This window comes from Echinops telfairi, unplaced genomic scaffold, assembly GCF_000313985.2.
Source record: "Echinops telfairi isolate 266 unplaced genomic scaffold, ASM31398v2 ScPeMD7_7400;HRSCAF=8409, whole genome shotgun sequence".
In the NCBI taxonomy this organism is placed as follows: Eukaryota; Metazoa; Chordata; class Mammalia; order Afrosoricida; family Tenrecidae; genus Echinops; species Echinops telfairi.
The window spans coordinates 1,786,195-1,802,912 of record NW_022111300.1 but is presented as its reverse complement, the minus strand read 5'-3'; the positions used below and the strand labels follow the sequence as shown (position 1 = coordinate 1,802,912).

Below are 16,718 nucleotides of genomic sequence, written 5' to 3'. Positions count from 1 at the left end.
AAATGTTTTGAGAACGATGTACAAATGCGCTTTACACAATTGATGTGTGTATGGATTGGGATAACAGTTGTATGAGCCCCTAATAAAATGTTTATTTAAAAAAAGATATTTAATACAATCACACTTTGATCAGAATAGTGTATCATTCATTAATAATTTAATAATCAATTTTAGTTTTTATATTAAAAATACACATTAAATCAGTGGTTCTCAATGTGTAGGTTGCAACCCCATTGGGGGTTGAACAAACCTTTCACAGGGGTCACCAGATTCAGAACAGTAGCAAAATTAAAGTTATGAAGTAACAACAAAAATAATGTTATGGTTGGGGGATCATCACAGCATGAGGAACTGTATTGAAGGGTCACAACATTAGGAAGGTTGAGAAACCACTGCATTAAATAGTCTCCTTTCCTCTCCCAGAGGTTTTGTTTTTCTATTAATTGTGGTAGATATAGGAACCCTAGTGGCATAGTGGTTACCTGTCGGTCTACTAACCACAAGGTCAGGAGTTTGAAACCACCAGCCAGTCCATGGATGATGGAAGTTTCTGCTCCCATAAAGAATGATGGTTTTGGAAGTTCAAGGAGCAGCCCTACCCTATTCTATAGGGCTTACTGTGAGTCGGCATACACTCAATGGCAGTGACTTTGGGTTTTATATGTCACAAATAATTTGCCTCTTCAATTTTTAATACACAATTTACAATTCAGTAATATGTTTGTTTATAAACAGTTATGTTTATTGTGTTCAACTATTATCATTAACCATTTCCAAATTGTTTTCTAGATTTTTGACAGAGTGTAGTATATAATATTCACTCTTGAACATGAAAACTATCTAATTTGCAAAAAGAATACTTAGAAATAAATGAACCTGGTTGTGACAGGATAATTAGTAATTAGTAATTAAAAGCATGCCACCAAGTAGGAGAAAATTGTAATGAAAATACTGTTGATCATTCTTTGTTAATTATATGTCAAAGGCTTTCTCCCTCTGCAGTCAAAAATATTTCTAAATATTTAGGTTACTTCATCTGTACATCATTTTCTTCAACCAGGAAATAGGAAGGATTGCTATCATCATCACCAGTGTACTAAGAGGCTAAAGGTTATAGTAGAAACTGCTTTTAGCTCAAAAGCTTTAGGGTATAACAGAGACCCAAGCTACATGCATCTCAGATACCAACTAAAACCCAGGAGAATGAAATAGGTGTTAGCCAAGGGGATTGCAATCGCATACCTAGGTCAAAAAAGGATGTATTATTAGTGCGTTTACACGGTGCAGCCTAACCGTTGTGGTACACTATTATTTCAGAGTCCTCGGGTGCCGCAAATCTGTAAGTGCTGCTCGTTGACCCAAAGACTGTGGGTCACACCCACCCAGAGGGACTCGTAAATAAGGTCTGGCAATCGGCTTTCAAAGCTGGACACAGCCTTGAAAACTCGACTCTGTTTAGTGCAGTTCTATTCTGCCTGCCTGGTGTCACTCTGAAAATCAACCAATAACAAGAACAGCAAAAGCCATGATTATGGCTATTCCTCAAAACATTACAGCAATATTCAAAACTCCATAAGGCAATATATGGTACACGCATACTTCATATATATATATATCCAATACATTTATACATTATATTATTACACATGTGTGTATATTATATATGTACTTCAGGTACATATACACATGCTTGACACATGGTTTCAATCCATGTGGATTATTTTTATGACTAGTGATTCTGTGAAGTTCAAATGTTTACATATTAATTTCTATCCACATCTTATACATACTGTATCTGTCCTTCATTATAAATACAGATTTGTGGTGAGCTATGAAATTCACAAAGATATGCACGCTGCTTTGAGGGAACTTATCTTACAAACCAAATCTCCAGGAAATTTCTTTAGTGAATTAAGGGATTCAGGAAAAAAGCAATGCTTGCTGTTTTAGCAGTTATCATGATGTGAATTTCTTAACTCAATAAACCACTCCAATGTATCAGAAGATTTAGTTCTTGCAAAGCTATTCTTCCTTGCAAGCCCTAGGCCTGGAGCGTTAAGTGAGCAGAGAGTTTCAGAAGGCAGCAGCACGCTGACAGCACCCAGCCCCTGAGCAATCCACCGACCTTACAGCAGGAAATGACGGTGCATCCTCAGATGCTGCCAGGCCAGTATCATTTTGCCAAGACGTGTCAGACTTCCTCTTTAAGCAAGATTTGACTGAGCTGCTATTTCTAGAGAGCTTGAGAGCATTCACATCAATGAAAGGCAAGCATGCTCCTTTACCCACCTAGTATGATCACACCTCCTTGCAGAATATTAAGCAGTGGTGTGGGGGTGTGGTAGGGCACAGAGTCATTCATTTTTTTCATATGCAGAACTCCACTTTAAGAAAGTCACTTTCATGGAGTGTGGGGGTACTTTTTCATGAATATCAAATCCCTTAACTACATATTCAAATATTATTCCTAAAACTTTTGAAATTTAGCACCATTTGCTAATGAGAAAGAAATCCTCCTTTTTTTAATAAAAGGATGCACATATTAATGTATCTGCAGGTCCACCTAGATAAGAGAGGCTGGAAAAAAATGTGAGAAGAAAATAAAGGGACCAACGGCCCTGGAGGGACATGAGAGTGTGGGAGGTAGGGGAGGGGAGGAGGTGTTGGCCAACTCAGGGACAAGGGAACAACGAGTGGTTCAAAACCAATGGCAGGTAGGCAATGGGAGGACTGGTAGGGAGTGACCAAAGGCAAACTGAGAGGAATTACTGAAATCAGAATGAAGGCTGAACATAAGGAAATAGAGGAAAGGAATAGGAGGCAAAGGGCATACATAGAAGCCTAAATACAGACATGTACATAGGTAAATATATTTAAGATTATGGGGGAAATGGACCTAGGTGCATATATTTATAGGTTTAGTAGTAGGGTGGCAGGTGGACATTGGGCCTCCTCATGCATATTCCCTTAATACAAGAGTACCTTGCTCAGCTAAATGGACATTTCGTGATACCCACCTTCCTGACATGATCGCTGAAGACAGACGTGTGCATAAGCAAAGGTAGTGAAGAAAGCTGATGGTGCCCGGCTATCAAAAATATAGCGTCTAGGGTCTTAAAGGCTTGAAGGCAAACAAGCGGCCATCTAGCTCGGAAGCAACAAAGCCCACAGAGAACAAGCACACAAGCCTGTGTGAACACGAAGTGTTGAAGGGATCAGGTAGCAGACACCAAGGAACAAAACCCATCATTGTGTGATCACCTTCCCCACATAAACGCTGAAGATGAATGTGTGCATAAGTAAGTGTGGTGAAGAAGGCTGGTAGTGCCTGGCTATCGAGACCTATAGCATCTTGGGACTTAAAGGCTTGAAAGTAAACAAGCGGCCATCTAGCCCAGAAGCAACAAAGCCCACATGGAAGCAGCACACCAACATGTGTGATCATGAAGGCAGGGGATCATATCATCGTGAATGAGGGGCGCGCATGATGGGGACCCAATGCCCATCTGTAGACAACTGGACATCCCTTGCAGAGGGGCAGTGGGGAGGAGATGAGTCACTCAGGGTTCAGTATAGCAATAATGAAACTCACAACCTTCCTCTAGTTCTTAAATGCTCCTCCCCCCAACTACCATGATCCCAATTCTACCTTGCAAACCTGGTTAGACCAGAGGATGCACAGTAGTACAGATGGGAACTGGAAACACGGGGAATCTAGGACAGATGAACCCCTCAGGACCAGCAGTGAAAATGGTGATGCTGGGAGAGAAAGGGGGATAGAAAGGGGAAATCGATCACAAGGATCTACATATGCCCTCCTCTCTGGGGGATGGGCAACAGAAGGGTGGGTGAAGGGAGATGCCGGGCAGTGTAAGATAAGATATAATAATAATTCACAAAGTATTAAGGGTTCATGAGGGAGGGGGGAGCGGGGAGGGAGGGGGAGTGGAAAACGGAAAGTGGGGAGCTGATTCCAGGAACTCAAGCGGAAAGCAAGTTTTGAGAATGATGAGGGCAACAAATGTGTAAGTGTGCTTTACACAATTGATGTATGTATGGATTGTGATGAATTGTATGAGCCCCAATAAAATGATTTTTTTAAAATTAAAAAAAAGGAACGGAATTTTCCTTAAGTATCTTTGTCTCTGCAATTATTATGAAAGAGTTTATTATTGTTATTATTGAAGAGTATTTATATTCAGATCATTTTGCTATAAAAAGGTAGCTACAAAATCACAGAAAACTTTATTGAATAAAAATACCAAACGTGAAGCTACAATTTCTAGATGTATTGCTGATGTAAATGTTTGTCCTTTTGAAGATGTTGCCATCTCTCTAACCCTTCCCCAAACCATTCTACATTCTTGATTTTACATACATCTCCTCCAGGGACTAAAACTGCCTTCCCAGTAACTGTTCTTTGAGTTTGGGGAGGAAAAAGAGAGCTGGTAGGGCAAGCTCCGGGCTGCAAGGTGGATGAGGAGAGTCTCCCCCATGAAATTCTCAGAGGCCATCCCCGGAAGCCCGGAAGAAGGATCAGGTGCTCTGTGGGGAAAAGCCTCCATGCAACCTGCCGGACTCTTTTTTCTCCCCAGTGCAGTTTTGATTTTTCTCGAAACTTCTTCCCAATAAGCCCCTCTGACTCTGACCATCCTATGTTTTTAAGAAAATCTATGAAGATCACCCTTGGGGAATCTCCGAACACAGTCACTGACCTCTCTGCCTTGAGGTTTCTCCATCCTTTCTTAAACTCTTTGATCCATCTAAATATTGCTTTATGGGAAGTGGTATTCCCATAAGCTTGTTCCAAAGCCTCCACGATTTGGGAATGTATTCATTTAAATTAGCTCCAACCTCAAAATGTGTTGTTTTCCCCATACCGGAGCCACGTGCCTTTGGGGAAGGCACCCAAAAGCTTTGGCTTTCAGATGCCGTGGCATCAGCCCTCATCAGAGCAACAGACACACTCCTTGGCCCACCCTCCTTCTAACCCTTTGTATGTTTGAGCCCAGTGTTGTAGCCTCTGTGCCAATCCATCTAGCTGAAGGGCTGCCTCTTTTCCAAGGCTTTTATCAAGCATGGGGTCCTTCTCCAGAGATGGGTCCCTCCTGATAATGTATGTGAAGTATGTGCAATGCACTGTTGCTGCCCTCACGTCTAAGGAGCATGCTGGCGATCCTCCTTCCAAGACATAGTTGGGTGTTCTTCCGGCAACCCATAGTATATGTCATATTCTTGACCAGCACCATCATTTGGAGGCATCCATAAACATAATGTACCATAATCTGCTTTTGTAACGAAGGCATTCATCATGTGGACAGTACAGATAGATTTTGGTCTCATCATGATCCATGGCACGTAGACCATCTACCCGTTTCCACCTTTCCTGTTCCCTGGGACACTGCCATCCTAACTGCAGCATGTGCTCCTCCGTGGCCAGCACCTGTGAGACTGAGTGGCTCCCACGAGAATGCTGTCACTCCACCAACCTGACCATCAGAATTCACTTGGGACACGCGAGTCCCCTATAATTGTATCCAAATCTGTACTACCCCAGAAGATCTTTTTCCAGACAAGAGCATGTCTTCCACCACTGAAAATACAGTCTCAACACAAAATCCATATCTGAACATCATTTAGTGACTAAAGGGTTAAATTACTTCTTTACTTTCCTGATTTAAAAAAAACTGCAAAAAACAATACAGGTCATCTCAAATTTGTTTTGTCATCTCAAGAAAAAAAAACAAATTTAACTTAGAATTCTTAAGGCAAAACATTTACTTATAGGTGTAAAGTTTGCATTTGTGTGTACCCAGTTGAGCGGCCGATGGTATATACTGTTAAGTTTAAACAAATATTATACACCGGAGGGCTTCAGAAAGGTTATGGACAAATGGAATTGAAAGATAATATAAATTTTCCATGAGCTTTGTGAAGTCCGTTGTATCTATTATGTCCATCTTTCACTTTCACCCTATGTTACTTACAGTTCTGGCTTAGGGGATTTTTTGTTTTATCAACTTACGTATTTTAAAATGGCCATGTTTTCTAAGGACAAATCAATTAAGAACATTTGAATCAACAAAATGCACCTGCTCGCTCCCAGTTTCCCCACCAACGTGTCTGCTACGCGTTCAACACTTCTCCGTGCCAGGAACCCACAGTAGCGAGACCAGGCAGCAATCTCGAGGGTCCGTGACCTCCAAGGGTTAACCCTCCAGTGGAGGGGACAGGGCTGGTGGTTTCCATGATTGGCTCACAGCGGCACTGATGGACAGCCCCGCTCTTGCTTATCCCTGCTTCCGCCTTCAGAGGGTGCTGACTGGACAGAGATCAGAGTGGGCAAGTGGAGTAAGAATTAAAAAAAATAATAATAAATACAATTGTCTAAGAATCTGTGACCTAAACCAAAGCTTTTAAAACTGTAGGTCGGGGCTAAATGGGACTAAATGTGGGGATCACAGAGTATTTAGCAACAGCAAAACGTTTCTGAACATGCAACAACCAAAAATTAATTCAAAATGAAATGCGTCACGAGGCACTGAGTACCACGGAGGATGAGCAACTTACTCGACAGCCTCGTTTAGGGTGAGAAGAGCTGGGCTTCCTAAACTGCCCATTCCGTTTCTTTTCAATCCCAGTGACATTTCGGAGCTCCTTTTGCCCTTGTCATTCTTTAGGGGAAAAATATCGGACAATTTCTTTCATTAAAATATCTTCATCGAACTTTCAAGGATCAATGAAAAAAAAAACTATTATTCTATCCCCAGATAATGTCGTAAAAGTCTTTTAGTTGCTAAGGCTTGGTTACAAGTGTGTGAGGAGGAGGAAGAAGAGGAGAAGGAAGAGGAAGAGGAGGAGGAGGAAGAGGAAGAGGAGAAAAGAGGAGGAGGAAGAGGAGGAGGAGGAGGAGGAGGAAGAGGAAGAGGAAGAGGAGGAACAGCAGCAGCAGCAGTGTCTCTGGGAGGAGTGGCAGTCACGTGTATTAGAAGTCCTTATGGAATGCAAGCGTGCGTGCGTGTGGTCCTGTTCTGAACACTGTTCATGTATTAAGTCATTCAATGCTCAGAAGCACCTGCTCAATTAGAAATCACAAGATTAATCGACATTTTTCAGAAGAGGGAATTGAAACACACTGAAGTTAATAAACCTGGCTAAATTCACATCGATGATAAGGAATAGAGTCCAAACATATACCCAGATAATTTTGCCTCAACGTTTCGGGTTTTAACAACTACAACAAAATGACTTATTTCCAGGTCTCCTTATTATTCAAACTGTCCTTACAAACGCTAAGCCATCTTTTCTTCCCGGCAACTCTGAGAGAGTAGGATACTACAATGACAAGGATTGAATACCTTTTCCAAGGTCACGGGATGATTGCTATGCCAGTTTAACCCAATATGCCAGTCTAACTCCGGCTTCTACTTTAAAACTCAATTCCCACGATTAAAGAGCTCGTATTTGCTGAAATCTAAAATTCAGCAGACCAGTGGAAAAAAGGCAAGCCCACTTTTGTTCCTTAGGCTTTAACAATGTTGGGAATGGAGAGAGGAATATAACCTCGGTGACTTTGATCAAAGTCACCCTCAATTGTCAGCGACATGGCATTCCCAGCTCCCTGGCCCTCCACCTGTCCAGCTGCAAAGGCATGCCGTTTCCCCACCTTACACAGAGACCTTGGGATCTCTATGTAACTGCATTAATTAGCTTCGTAGGGGAAAGAAAGGACTGAGGCAGAAAGCGCCAATGTTGACTTTAAAACTTAAAGGAAACAGTTGACCATGACCTTCTCGCAATGAAACGTAGAACAGAATGCAGGATTTTTATGCTATTTTAAATTACTTCAGGCTATTTATACCTCAGGGGTCTATGAAAGTTTCGAAGATTTAGCTACATAAGGATTTATTTTATCCTGAAGTAAAACTTTCTTCTATATTTCTTCCAGCAAATCTGGCTCACAAATGGCTCTTTACTTTAATTAACTGCCTTTTATATCATCCTCTCAGAGAAGCTGCTGAATCTGCTTAATTATTTAAGGGGAGAGACCAGGGAGGCACTTAGACACTCGAATTCCCATGAACGCAGGGAAAGGAGAGGAGAGTTTGCAGTATCAATGGAGAATGCCCCTGAATGCCTACATCAAACTTGCCTTTCACCACCTCCACCGGGGCATCCCTGGTAACTCCAAGCTTTCAAATGACCTGGTCATTTTCACTTTTTACCCCTGTGTCTGTGCAGGCAGCTAGAATGGTCCTATTAAAATGGAATCACATCCTTTTCTTCCCCTCTGAAATGGTTTCCTTTCTCCCTCGGAGTGAAAATCAGAGAGACCAAGCTGTCCTGGAAGGCCCTGCATGGTCTGTGTGCTCCTCTGGCCTCATCGTTCCCCTTCACCCAGCTGCTTAGCAAGCAAACTGGCCTCCTGCAGCTCCTGGAAAGGGCCATGCCAGGCTCTGTACGGGCAGTCCTTATCTGCAACATCTGGAAAGCTGTGGTGCTGCCCGCCTCATTGACTTCCCAACTGTCCGCAAAGGTGACCTGCTCAGTGAGGCTTTTCTTCACCACCCCACTGAAAATGGCAACTTCTTCCCAAGGGACAGCATCTCTCCTCTTTGCTTTGCTTCTCCACTGCATTTGAGTATCTCCTATACCCTCACAATGGATTTAGTTCAGGGTCAAGCACTCCCTCCCGCATGACGACTGCATACGGGTTTGTTTTCATTGATTTTCTCACTTTCTCAGCCCAGTGCATAGAACACTGCCGGACACCCATACGTGCGCAATGTATTTTCTTGAATGAATAAATGCAGGGATGAATAATGAATGGCATCTCCTTGTTTGAACATCAGGAAACTGAACTAGACATGAGACGACCAAGTGAGCATTTGGCTACATTGGAGATTATCCATTTGTGGCCCCACATGGTTGGAATGGTCTAGAAAATATGAATGAGAAGTGAATATAGACTTAGGTAGGCGCTCTCAAAGGAATTGGGCTTTTGCCTGGATAAGTCCCAAAGCTATGGGGGGACAGCAGATTTTAGTATGTGTTCTCGATTCCATCTCCCCATATACTATGTGCCACCAGCGTATTTGCCTCATCCATTTCTCACAGTTACCTTTAGGAATGTCTATTCTAAGCTCGTACTGCAAGCTGGTGACTTTACCTCTCTGGGCTTCCTTAAAAAGCCAAGGGCTTAGATGCCATCAAAGCAAATTGAACTTCCCTGTCTAGCTCACGTGGCAACTTTCTTCCAGGCAAACGTGGAGCCTGCGGTGTCTGGGGAAAGCTGCCCTCTTTTTCTCTACCATCCCCCCCCCCACCCTCTTCGCCCACAGCAGCAGTTCCAAAAGAAAGTTCTCACTTAAAAGTAACAGAAAGCCTTGTTATCCAAAAGGGGAAAAATATCTAGGTTGGAGAAGTTATCACTACATTCACCTGAGTATTTATAATATGTAGTGAGCTCACCTCTACTATAAGGTACAACACGCTTTGTCTTACCCTCTCTTAATTAACAAGAAGAAAAAATAAACTTATCAGGAGCAGGGTCACACGCGCTCTCTGTGCCTGAGAAGTCCTGATGCAAACAATTCTGAAGATCACCAGTAAACTGTATTGTGCTACACTGCCTGTTTAATTCAATTATGGAGGAACAAATTCTTTTTCAGCTCAGGAACATTTGTTCTTGTAATTAAATGTTCATATGTAGTGACATGGCACCTTATCATGTCTGCCACTCTTGGTCTGAAGCAGGAATTTGTACTGAAAACTTTCCTTCAAAGTAGGACAAAAGCTGAGTTTCTGTGACGTCCCACGGTGCGTGTTGTTGTTGCAGTTCGGTGCCCTTGAGTGGGTTCTGAGCCCCAGTGACCCTGTGATCAACACAAAGGACAAGGCTCAAGCCTCACAATCATTTCTAAGCTTGAGCCACCGTGTCAAACCACAGGAAGACACGTGCATCGCTTTGATCAGGTACCTCCTGAGTACACAGCTGAACTATGAGGCAGAATGTTTTTAAACACTTGGGTGTTTCATTGATTTAAAAGAAGAATAGCCCTGCTCGATAATCACGCTCAAGAATGAAACACTGAAGGTATGGGTGCTATAACAAAAGGTGGTGAAGAAATTAGAGGTGCCCTGCTATCAGAAATAATAGTCTCTAGGGTCTCAAAGGCTTGTTTTCAAACAAGCAGCCATCTAAGTGAGATGTTAACTAAGCTCACACGGATGAAGCACACCAACATCCGTGACCCAAGGACTATAAATTATATAATCCAAATCCAAAAGACAGAGTAGTATCCAAGTTTAAACTGTGGAGACTCTGGTTTGCAGAAGGCTATGCGTGACAATGGAAGCCCCAAAATACAGTTGTGGGACCTACAAAGGGAATACACCTCCAATGACTTCCCTCTGACCAAAATTGAGGGATGGGAATAACCTGGTTACCAGGCAGAGAGTATTGTAGAGACGACCACAGTGAATTAAAATGATACATCGGACTCCAACAGGTCAAACTGTGTCAATCGATCTCCCTTTTGATAATTTGTGTTTGATCTGGTTTTTAATATTTTCTGGGGTTTTATATTGGAATTTCTTTCATGTTGTATTTTGTCATTGTTGGCAGTCTTTTAAACTCGCAGTTCTGCATTTTTCTGGTTTGATATATGAAACAAGGTGGACAAATCTATAGAGACAACAACTAGAACAGGAGTTCCTGGGCTGGGTAAGACGGGGGTGGGGGTGGGTGGGTGGGTGGGGATGGAGTGCTGATGTCCAGGAGTCCAAGAAGGAAGAAAATATTTTAAAACTGATTGTGGTAGCGACTGTACAACCCTGCGTAATATAATTGAACTACTGAATGGCATGGTGTCTGGATTAAGTCCAATAAAATGGTCGGAAAGAAATAAAAGAAGAAGAAGCATGAATGTGCACATAAGCAGATTCTCAGGATGCTAGGGAGAAAAAAAAGCTTTGAAGTCTGGATTTAGGATGAAGAAAATGATATCATGTGTGTCAGCTATCATTTCCACCGTGTTTGAGCTGTCATTTCACCGTGTTTGAACACCATTGAAAGTAAGGTATGTTCATTGTCTCCCACTTTTTTCTTTATAAAATAGGGTGGAGGTTTAGGAATATTTGGACACTTCACAACTCCTTGTCCATATAAAATAATACACAGAGCCAATAGTGAAAACAACTGGAAAGAGAGAATAACTAAAATAGGAATGGGACTCTCTGACCCCCACTCAGAGGTGACTCTCATGAGAGAATCCCAGGAAGTACACAGTGTCTGGAGTCTTAAAGGCTTGAGGGTAAACAAGCGGCCATCTGGCAGGGAAGCAACAAAGTCCACATGGAAGAAGCACACCAGCCTGTGTCCTCATGAGGTGTCGCTGGGGTCAGGTATCCGGCATCAAAGATGCAGAACAAAAAAATAATAATAATGTGAATGAGGGGGAGTGCAGAGTGGGGACCCAAAGCCCATCTGTAGCCAATTGGTCATCCCCTAACAGAAGGGTCACAAGGAAGAGATGAGCCAGTCAGTGTGCCGTATAGCACCGAGGAAACATACAACTTTCCTCTAGTTCTTTAATGCTTCCTCCCCACCCTGCTATCATGGCCAGAATTCTCCCTTACAAATCTGGCTAGACCAGAGCATGTACACAGGTACAGATAAGAGTTGGAAGCACAGGGAATCTAAGACAGATATTCCCCTCAGGACCAATAATGACAGTGGTGATACCAGGAGGGTAAGGAGAAAGGTGAGGGACGAAAGGGGGAACCAATCACAATGATCTCCATATAACCCCCTCTCTGGGGGACACACAACAGAAGAGTGGGTGAAAGGAGACATCTGTCAGTGTACAACACGAAAAAATAATAAGAATTTATAAATTATTAAGGGTTTGTGAGGAAGGAAGGGTTGGGAAGGAGGGGGAAAAATGAGGAGCTGATACCAAGGGCTCAAGTAGAGAGAAAATATTTTGAAAATGATGACAGCAACAAATGTAAAAATGTGCTTGACACAATGAATGTATGGATGGAGTGTGATAAGAGATATACAAGACCCCAATAAGATGATTAAAAAAATAAAAAGGAAGTAGATAAGTGGTTAGAGATGGGGCATGGTGAATGGTGTGTCACCGCTGAAAGGGTACTGATTTCTATCAGGGGTGAGGAAATTTTTGGGCAATAAATAGTGATGATGGTTGACAAACACGGGGAATATGCTTAATGCCACTAACTTTTCCACTTACAACTTGTCAAGATAAGGGATTGTATGTTATACGGTTGTTGTTGTTGTCTTACAATAATAATAAAAAAAGATCAGTGTGGAGAAACAGTTGAAGCTACAGTTGTAGGAGAAGGCGCACTAGTATTACTTTAGCTTATATTTCTCCAGGACAGGTAACTTGAAGTTCTTCGTTTATTTTGAAAACATTCATCATTTCTAGGCGTGCGCTTCCCAGCCCTCCCATTGGATTTTGGCCATGCTGATGGCAGAGGGAGCATGGACTCACTCACATTGGCTCTGTCCAAGCATTCTTCTGGGAAAACAGCATTCTCAGCATCCGGGTCATGGAATCGTAGACAGAATGGCCCACAGCGGAGTAAGACCGAGTGTCGTCTCAAGCACCGAGGCACCGTCAGTGAGTCAAGCCGAGCCTTGTGCCACTGGTGCATGACATCCTTAAACTGACCGCCCTGCTCCGAGGAAGGGTACCCTGCTCCCACTCGGACTAGAGTGATATGATTGTCATGGAAGGGATTCTGACTCACGGGGACCCCATGAGTAGAACCGGGCTCTGCAGCATGTCAATGGATGCATTTCTTTCTGTCTTTTTTCTTTCCAAATAGATATAACCAAGTTTTTCTTTTGACGCCCCTCTAAGTGGACGCAAAGCCCCCACCTTTTAGTTCACAGCTGAGTTCTTTAACCACCTGCACCACCCACCTGGTCACGCTCCCCCAAGAAAGGAAGATGCTCTGCGGGTGCTCGAGCTAGTTAGTTTACAAAGTAAAATGAAATTCCCTTTGGTATTGATAGGGGGATTGAAGAAAAGTATGTGAGGCTGGGGTTGACAACACCTCCCCCCATCCACTGATAATGAGCTCTGTACTTACTTATTTGAGGAGAGGTGGAAAAAAAAGGCAAGATTTTCATGGACCACTGCATTCCAGCCTCCTTTGTTTTGCACAATGCAGTCCTCTAACTCTGCTACAGCACGGGGTTTTAAAAGTATGTGTGCTTTCCCTTTAAGCTAATAGCTAACAAAGGAAAAGCTGAATATTCATAACAAAACACAGCTTTCAAGGTTACTTTCAAATCCAAGAATAATGAATTTGTCAGAATTCAAATGCAGCCATTGAAGATGAAACGCGTGCTGGTGACGAGACCCGTGAACATTGACCCATATGTCACAGTTCTTTATCGCCACTGAGCTGAACGCCAGAACCCTATTCACACATCACAGTGCTATGCCACTCATCACCAGCTACCTTCTTTTCTTAAACAAAGTCACGTTTTTCTTCCTTGCCAGAATTTTATGAAACTGAGCACTTTCAAGACACTTGGAGATTGATCCTCTGATTCAAAGTACCCTAGCAATTCAAGATTGTGATCAACAAGCCTCATGCTGGTGGCTGGGATTCAAAACCACGGGGAGAGGATCAATGCTGGCAATCACGAGGACCAACTTGCTGCGCCTCTTGGAAGTAGCAAAGGGCCATTTGTAAACTCAGTAAAGCCACGAAAAGGAAACAGCCCTGAGAAGTACACAAACACAGGAAGCAGTAGAGTGTTGTGACCTATCAACGCCATCCATCCAGTGCAAACTAACCCCTTGTGGGACACTGCATTCGGTACTCTGAAGAATTACTCTGAAACAAACAAACAAATACTAAATAGATGATAGGATTGTGATTTACTGAATAGGTAACTGTCAAGGAAATTATAATATTCCGAAACATTGGAAATGGAAAACAATACAGATAATTCTCAGTACTGTTATTATAAAGACACTGATATAAAGGCTGTAATAGGAGCCTTGATGTGGTGGTTGTGCGTTGCACCAGCAGCAGGAGAAAGATGGGATTTTCTACTCCCCCAACAGTTGTAGCCTCAGAAACTACAGAGGGACAGTTAGTTCTACCCTGCCCTACAGGTCACGATGAGTCTGGTTGACTCCATGGCAGTGGGTTTGGTTTTGGTGTATCCCTACTTTGGAGCGCTGGTGGCGTGGTGGTGACGCATGGGGCTGCGACAGCAAGGTGCACAGTTTGCAATCACCAGCCACTCTGTGGGAGACAGACGGGCCTTCTACTCCTGTTAGGAGTTACAAACTCAGAAACTCACAGGGGCGGTTCTACCCAGTCCTACAGAGTCGCCGCGAGTCAGCATGGACTCGATGGCAGTGAGATTTGGTTTTGTTTATACCCCTACTTCAAGGTGTTCACAATGTAGTCGCTAGATGCTAATGGTTTGGGGACAGTAGAAATATTTGCCAAATCCCCAGTAGATTTTTCTAAACTAGATCCCTCTGGATTTAAGTAAAAGCCAAAGAGCACTTCCATTTACAGTTGTACGTTGTTTCTACCATCCTTGGCATTCTGTCTGCCATCTCTCCGTCATCCCTCCAGTCCTCTGTTCCCTTTGTAAGTAAGAGCTTTATAACCCAGGGAAGACCATAAAAGCCTTTGGTAGATGACCTAGTTATTCTCTCTCACTGTCTGCTCCATCCACTTCAGATACCACTCCAATAGGTAGAAGAATTGTGAAGCCCCATGACTGTCGATTGTCTCTTCGTGGGGCTATAGAAAGCAGCGTCGGAGAAAGGATGAAATGCATCCATGGTACATGTTTCCCATGAGGTTCATCCCTCTCAACACCCCGAATTTAGAATTCTGATCCCTAGAACTGACGGCTTTCTCTCAGTGCCGTGAGTCAGAGGTATAGTATTTTAAGTAAATAACCCTTCTGTTGATGAGCTCAGTTATCAACAGTTAAATAGAAGCACAAACTTTGAAGCTACAAGGTTGATTGAGGATGGAGCAATGAGTTGACATGACCTGAAAGTATTTCCATTAGTCCTAAATTGCAGATTCCTGATATTTCAAAGTATGTTTTGGTTTTCTTTCTATGATGGAGTCAAAGGAATTTATTAGGAGGAATGAAAGAATTAATGGTAATAATGATAAATACTGTGATATAAATAATTCTGCAATAATGGTATCTTTTAATGAATCATTTTATGGGGGGTCTCTTGCAAATCTTGTAACAATCCATCATTCAAGAGTATTGAGCACACTTGTACATATGTTACCATCAACATTTCCAAAACAATTTCTTTCTACTTGAGCCCTTGGTATCAGCTCTTTTTTTCCCCCCTCACTCCTGTACCCTCCCACCCTCATGATTCCTTGATCATTTATATATTATTATTGTTATTTTATGTCTTAAACTGCCTGTTGTCTCCCTTCACCCACGTTTCTGTTACTCATATTCCTCAAAATACATTTTTATTAAATGGAACATTTCCTCTCTACCATCTATTCAAGATAATCGTCTTTCCCTCAATCTTCATTCCATTTTTCTTTCAAACTAACTTTCCTTTTTAAACGTAGTCATTAGTGACCATTGTTCCCCCCACTCAGCAAACTGCCCGTGTTGGGCATGTGACTAAACCAGCACCATTGATGACACTCAGCATCTTTCTGCCACATTTAGATCTACTGAGAAATCTGGACAATTTTAAGTGAATCTTGTCCATGTTTAAATGCTTACAACCAATGCGGAAAAAGGTTGTTACTAAAACCTCTAGTGCAATAATATAAATTAAACACTTCCCCAAATGAACCAAATATACTTTTCAAATATTTTAGGGTCCTTAAGCAATAGAATTAAACCATATCATGTACATAGATTAGTTAGTAGTTTTGCTTGCTGTTGCCTCTGTCTCCACTCACATTACAACTTTTAGAGTTTGTGTCAGAACCAGGGCTGAAGGGCAGCACAGAGAGCTCAGGTACGCTGACAAGTCTGGTTAGCACACAGGCATGTGGACGCTAATCCAAGTGGAATCCGTGACTCTCCACATTACCACGCGCCCAGCACTAGATGCACTTCTCTGCTAGCCACCCCTGTGGCAACAACTAATCAAAAGCAATACTGGCAATAAAAATTGCATTTCTCTAGGTAAGTTGTGCTACTGAGGTAGAATGTATTTTGTAAAATTTACTTGGCCTTATTCAACTTAGAGGACTTGCAGGGGGGCGGGGGTGGGGTGGGGGAGTAGGATATACACATGCATGCACGTATTACCTACACATTGATTCCAACTGAATGTTACAACACTATCGGACAAAGTAGAACAGACATGCATGTTTTTCAAGGCTATAAATCTTTTTGTTTTATCTTTTATTTATTTATTTAAATTTTACTTTTCTCTTCTTTTTTAAAAAAATCATTTTATTAGGGGGCTCATACAACTCTTATCACAATCCATACAAACATCAATTGTGTAAAGCGCATTTGTACATTCATTCGTACATTCATTGCCCTCATCATTCTCAAAACATTTCCTCTCCATTTAAACCCCCAGTATTAGGTTTAACAATTTATAAATTGTTATTTTGTCATCTCTTGCCCTGTCCGACGTCTCCCTTCACCCACTTTTCGGTTGTCCGTCCCCCAGGGAGGAGGTCACATATAGTTC

The 16,718-nt window shown here is 42.3% G+C and overlaps 1 protein-coding gene across 2 annotated transcripts in view; it reads right to left on the bottom strand.

Annotated features, from left to right (window-relative positions):
* DLGAP1 (DLG associated protein 1) overlaps positions 1 to 16,718 on the bottom strand; it is a 931,603-nt gene that overhangs the window by 852,898 nt on the left and 61,987 nt on the right. The window lies entirely within an intron of this gene.